The sequence below is a fragment of the Arachis ipaensis genome, chromosome B01, assembly GCF_000816755.2.
Source record: "Arachis ipaensis cultivar K30076 chromosome B01, Araip1.1, whole genome shotgun sequence".
Classification (NCBI taxonomy): Eukaryota; Viridiplantae; Streptophyta; class Magnoliopsida; order Fabales; family Fabaceae; genus Arachis; species Arachis ipaensis.
The window spans coordinates 109,862,763-109,869,710 of record NC_029785.2 but is presented as its reverse complement, the minus strand read 5'-3'; positions in this window follow the sequence as shown (position 1 = coordinate 109,869,710).

Genomic DNA, 6,948 nt, shown 5'->3' with positions numbered 1-6,948 from the left:
TGAAAATGGTCCAATGCACTGTCACTTTATGGCTAATCATATGTCGGTTCTCGATCATACTGGAATAGGATTCAGTGATCCTTTTGCGTCTGTCACTACGCCCAGCACTCGTGAGTTTGAAGCTCGTCATAGCCATCCCTTCCCAGATCCTACTCGAAATACCACAAACAAGGTTTATACTTTCTGGATCTAAGGAATGGCCGTCCATGGATTCTAACTTATACCACGAAGATTCTAATATCTCGGACTCGGTCCCCTGTATTAGATACCTAAGAGATACTCATTCTATCTCATCTTCATGTAGAACAGAAGTGGTTCTCAGGCACGCGTTCATAGGTGAGAATGGTGATGAGCGTCACATAATCATCACATTCATCATGTTCTTGGGTGTGAATGAATATCTTAGAATAGGAATAAGCTTGAATTGAATAGAAAAACAATAGAACTTTGCATTAATTCATGAGGAACAGTAGAGCTCCACACCTTAATCTATGGTGTGTAGAAACTCTACCGTTGAAAATACATAAGTGATAATGGTCCAGGCATGGCCGAATGCCCAGCTCCCATAAAGGTCTAAGATAGCATAAAATTGATCAAAGATCAGATAAAAGACGTTTAACATGATAGTAAAAAGTTCTATTTATACTAAACTAATTACTAGGGTTACAGAAATGAGTAAATGATGCAGAAATCCACTTCCGGGGCCAACTTGGTGTGTGCTTGGGCTGAGCATTGAGCTTTGCACGTGTAGAGGCTTCTCTTGGAGTTGAACGCCAGTTTGTAGCCTATTTCTGGCGTTTAACTCTACTTTGCAACCTATTTCTGGCGTTTAACTCCAGAATAGGGCAGAAAGCTGGCGTTGAACGCCAGTTTGTGTCATCTAAATTCGGGCAAAGTATGGACTATTAAATATTGCTGGAAAGCCCTGGATGTCTACTTTCCAACGCAATTAAGAGCGCACCATTTAGAGTTCTGTAGCTCCAGAAAATCCACTTTAAGTGCAGGGAGGTCAGAATCCAACAGCATCTGCAGTCCTTCTTCAGCCTCTGAATCTGATTTTTGCTCAAGTCCCTCAATTTCAGTCAGAAAATACCTGAAATCCCATAAAAACACACAAACTCATAGTAAAGTCCAAAAATGTGATTTTTATTTAAAAACTAAGAAAAATATACTAAAAACTAACTAAATCATGCTAAAAACTATGTAAAAATAATGCCAAAAAGCGTATAATTTATCCGCTCATCACAACACCAAACTTAAATTGTTGCTTGTCCCCAAGCAACTAAAAATCAAATAGGATAAAAAGAAGAGAATATACTATAAATTCCAAAATATCAATGAAACTTAGCTCCAATCAGATGAGTGGGACTAGTAGCTTTTTGCCTCTTGAATATTTTTTTTTTCACATTTTTTCTGCAAGCTTTTGCATTCACTACTTTTTCTTGCTTCAAGAATCATTTTTATGATTTTTTAGATTATCAGATAACATGTCTCCTTTTTCATCATTCTTTCAAGAGCCAACATATTTAACATTCATAAACAATAAATTCAAAAGATATATGCACTGTTCAAGCATTCATTCAGAAAACAAAAAGTATTGTCACCACATCAAAATAATTAAACTAATTTCAAGGATAAATTCGAAACCATGTACTTCTTGTTCTTTCGTAATTAAAACATTTTTCATTTAAGAGAGGTGATGGATTCATAGTACATTCATAGCTTTAAGACATAGACACTTAAATACTAATGATCATATAGTAAAGACACAAACATAAATAAAACATAAAGCATAGTAAACAAAAAACAGGAAAATAAGAACAAGGAGATTAAGGAACGGGTCCACCTTAGTGAGGTGGCGTCTCCTCTTCTTGAAGAACTAATGGTGCTCTTGAGCTCCTCTATGTCTCTTCCTTGTCTTTGTTGCTCCTCCTTCATAGCTCTTTGATCTTCTCTAATCTCATGGAGGATGATGGAGTGCTCTTGATGCTCCATCCTTAGTTGTCCAATGTTGGAACTTAATTCTCACAGGGAGGTGTTGATTTGCTCCCAATAATTCTGTGGAGGAAAGTGCATCCCCTGAGGCATCTCAGGGATTTCATGGTGAGGAATTTCCTCATGCTCTTGTTGAGGTCCATGATCTCTTGTTTGCTCCATCCTTTTCTTAGTGATGGGCTTATCCTCATCAATGAGAATGTCTCCTTCTATGTCAATTCTAGCCGAATTGCAGAGGTGGCAAATGAGGTGAGGAAAGACTAACCTTGCCAAAGTGGATGACTTGTCAGCCACCTTGTAGAGTTCTTGAGGTATAATCTCATGAACCTCTACTTCCTCCCAAATCATGATACTATGGATCATGATGGCCCGGTCTACAGTAACTTCAGGCCGGTTGCTAGTAGGAATGATTGAGCGCTGAATAAACTCCAACCATCCTCTAGCTACAGGCTTAAGGTCCAATCTTCTTAATTGAACCGGCTTGCCTCTTGAGTCAACCTTCCATTGAGCTCCTTCTACACATATGTCCATGAGGACTTGGTCCAACCTTTGATCAAAGTTGACCCTTCTAGTGTAGGGGCGTGCGTTTTCTTCCATCATTGGTAAGTTGAACGCCAGCCTTACATTTTTCGGACTGAAATCTAAGTATTTTCCCCGAACAATGGTAAGCCAATGCTTTGGGTTCGGGTTCACACTTTGATCATGGTTCCTAGTGATCCATGCGTTTGCATAGAACTCTTGAACCATTAAGCTCCCGACTTGTTGAATGGGGTTGGTGAGAACTTCCCAACCTCTTCTTCGGATCTCAAGTCGGATCTTCGGATACTCATTCTTTTTGAGCTTGAAAGGAACCTCAGGGATCACTTTCTTTTTTGCCACAACTTCATAGAAGTGGTCTTGATGGACCTTTGAGATGAATCTCTCCATCTCCCATGACTCAGAGGTGGAAGCAATTGCCTTCCCTTTCCTCTTTCTTGAGGATTCTCTGGCCTTAGGTGCCATTGATGGTTATGGAAAAACAAAAAGCTATGCTTTTACCACACCAAACTTAAAATGTTTGCTCGTCCCCGAGCAAAAGAAGAAAGAAAGAAGGAGAAGAGGAAGAAAATGGAGGAGAGGGAGAGAGGTGTGTATCCGGCCAAGGGGGAGAAGAAAGGGTTGTGTTGTGTGAAAATGAAGAAGGAATGAGGGGTTTATATAGGAGTGGGGGGAGGTTTAGGGTTCGGCCATTAGGGTTGGGTTTGGGAGGGAAAAGAATTTGAATTTTGGAGGTAGGTGGGGTTTATGGGGAAGAGAGGATGGATGTGAGTGGTGAAGAGGTGATGGGGAAGAGTGATTGAGGTGATTGGTGAAGGGTATTTGCGGAAGAGGGTTATGAAAAGGTGTGAAGAAGAGAGAAGAAAATGTGGGGATCCTGTGGGGTCCACAGATCCAGTGGTCAATGACTTAACATCCCTGCTCCAATTAGGCATGTAAAACGCCCTTAGCATGCATGTCTGGCGTTAAACGCCAGCTTGCTGCTTGTTTTGGTGTTAAACGCCCAAATGTAGCCTATTTCTGGCGTTAAACGCCACTTCCATGCTCTGTTCTGGTATTAAATGCCAGTCTGGTGCTTGTTTTTGGCGTTTAACGCCAGCTTGATGCTTCTTTCTGGCGTTAAACGCCAGTTTGATGCTTCTTACTAGCGTTTAAACGCCAGTAAGTTCTTCCTCCAGGGTGAGCTATTTTTAATACTGTTTTTCATTTTGTTTTTTATTTTTTAGTAGTTTTTGTGACTCCAAATGATCATCAACCTAATAAAACACGAAATAACAATAAAAATAAAATTAAATAACATTGGGTTGCCTCCCAACAAGCGCTTCTTTAATGTCAATAGCTTGACCAGTGAGCTCTCATGGAGCCTCACAGATAATCAGAGCAAAGTTAGAACCTCCCAACATCAAACTTAGAGTTTGAATGTGGGGGTTCAACACCAAACTTAGAGTTTGGTTGTGGCCTCCCAACACCAAACTTAGAGTTTGACTGTGGTGGCTTTTGTTGACTCTGCATTGAAAGAAGCTTTTCATGCTTCCTCTCCATGGTTTCAGAAGGAGATCCTTGAGTTTTAAACACAAGGTTGTCCTTATTCAGTTGAAGGACTAACTCTCCTCTGTCCACATCAATCATAGCTCTTGCTGTGGTTAGGAAGGGTCTTCCAAGGATGATGGATTCATTCTCATCCTTCCCAGTGTTTAGGATTATGAAATCAGCAGGGATGTAAAGGCCTTCAACCTTTACCAACACGTCCTCTACTTGTCTATAAGCCTGTTTTCTTGAGTTGTCTACCATCTTCAATGAGATTCTGGCAGCTTGCACCTCAAAGATCCCAAGTTTCTCCATTACAGAGAGTGGCATTAAGTTTATTCCTGACCCTAGGTCACACAGAGCCTTCTCAAAGGTCATGGTGCCTATGTTACAGGGAATTAGGAATTTACCAGGATCCTGTTTCTTTTGAGGTAATTTCTGCCTATCCAATGCATTCAGTTCATTGGTGAGCAAGGGAGGTTCATCTTCCCAAGTCTCATTACCAAATAGCTTGGCATTCAGCTTCATGATTGCACCAAGGTACTTAGCAACTTGCTCTTCAGTAATGTTTTCATTCTCTTCAGAGGATGAATACTCATCAGAGCTCATGAAGGGTAGAAGGAGGTTCCATGGAATCTCTATGGTCTCTAGATGAGCTTTAGATTCCTTTGGTTCCTCAAAGGGAAACTCCTTATTGGTCACTAAGCGTCCCAGGAGGTCTTCCTCACTAGGATTCACGTCCTCCTCCTCCTCTTTGGGTTCGGCCGCACCAAGCAAGGTAATGGCCTTGCAATTTCTTTTTGGATTTTCTTCTGTATTGCTTGGGAGAGTACTAGGAGGGGTTTCAATGACTCTTTTACTTAGCTGGCCCACTTGTGCCTCCAAATTTCTAATGGAGGATCTTATTTCATTCATGAAACTTAGAGTGGCCTTAGATAGATCAGAGACTATATTTGCTAAGCTAGATGGATTCTGCTCAGAATTCTCTATCTGTTGCTGAGTGGCTGATGGAAAAAGCTTGCTATTGCTAAACATGTTTCTTCCACCATTATTAAAGCCTTGTTGAGGCTTTTGTTGATCCTTCCATGAGAAATTTGGATGATTTCTCCATGAGGGATTATAGGTATTCCCATAGGGTTCCCCCATGTAATTCACCTCTGCTATTGCAGGATTCGCAGGATCATAAGCTTCTTCTTCAGAAGATGCCTCTTGAGTACTGTTGGATGCAGCTTGCAATCCATTCAGACTCTGAGAAATCATATTGACTTGCTGAGCCAATATTTTGTTCTGAGCCAATATGGCATTCAGAGCATCAATTTAAAGAACTCCCTTCCTTTGAGGCGTCTCATTACTTACAGGATTCCTCTCAGAAGTGTATATGAACTGGTTATTAGCAACCATGTCAATGAGTTCCTGAGCTTCTGCAGGCATTTTCTTTAGGTGAATGGATCCACCTGCAGAATGGTCCAATGACATCTTTGATAACTCAGACAGACCATCATAGAATATATCCAGGATGGTCCATTCTGAAAGTATGTCAGAAGGACACTTTTTGGTCAGTTACTTATATCTCTCCCAAGCTTCATAGAGGGATTCACCGTCCTTCTGTCTGAAGGTTTGAACATCCACTCTAAGCTTACTAAGCTTTTGAGGAGGAAAGAACTTGGCTAAGAAAGCCGTGATCAGCTTATCCCAAGAGTTCAGGCTATCTTTAGGTTGAGAGTCCAACCATAGTCTAGCTCTGTCTCTTACAGCAAACGGGAAAAGCATAAGCCTGTAGACCTCGGAGTCAACCCCATTGGTCTTAACAGTATCACAGATCTGCAAGAATTCAGTTAAGAACTGAAAAGGATATTCTGATGGAAGTCCATGAAACTTGCAGTTCTGTTGCATCAGAGAAACTAATTGAGGCTTTAGCTCAAAATTGTTTGCTCCAATGGCAGGGATTGAGATGCTTCTTCCATGTAAATTGGAATTTGGTGCAGTAAAGTCACCAAGCATCTTCCTTGCATTGTTATTATTTTTGGCCATGTCTCCTTCTTTTTTCAAAATTTTCAGTCATATTTTCTCCAGAGAGTTGTGCTTTAGCTTCCCTTAGCTTCCTCTTCAGAGTCCTTTCAGGTTCAGGATCAGCTTCAACAAGAATGTTCTTATCCTTGTTCCTGCTCATATGAAAAAGAAGAGAACAGAAAAGAAAATATAGAATCCTCTATGTCACAGTATAGAGATTTCTTTATGTGAGTAGAAGAGTAGAAGAGTAGAATGAAGAAAAGAGAAGATGAAAAATTCGAACACAGAGAGGGAGAGAGGGTTCGAATTTTAAATTAAAATAAAAAGAAAATATTTTTATTTTTATTTTAAATATTATTTAAAATTCAAAATTAAGAAGGAAAATAAAATTAAAATGAAATTTAAAACAATTAGTTAATGAAAAGAAATTTTGAAAAAGAGGTTAGTAATTTTCGAAAATTGGAGAGAGAAAGGTAGTTAGGTGGTTTTGAAAAAGATAAGAATTAAACAAGATAAGATTAACTGAAAAAGATTTGAAAATCGATTTTGAAAAGATAAGAGGTTATAAGAGATTTTGAAATTGATTTTGAAAAAGATGTGATTGAAACTTATTTTGAAAAAGATTTGAAAAAGAAGTTTAAAAAGATTTGATTTTGAAAATTAAAGTTGATTACTTCACTAACAAGAAACTAAAAAGATATGATTTAAAATTTAAAGATTGAACCTTTCTTACTAGGCAAGTAACAAACTTAAAATTTTTTTGAATCAATCACATTAATTGTTAGTAAAGATTTTGAAATTATGAAACAAAATAAGAAAAAGATTTTTGAAAATTAATTTGAAAGTTTCGAAAATCATAAAAGAAAAAAATGAAAAAGA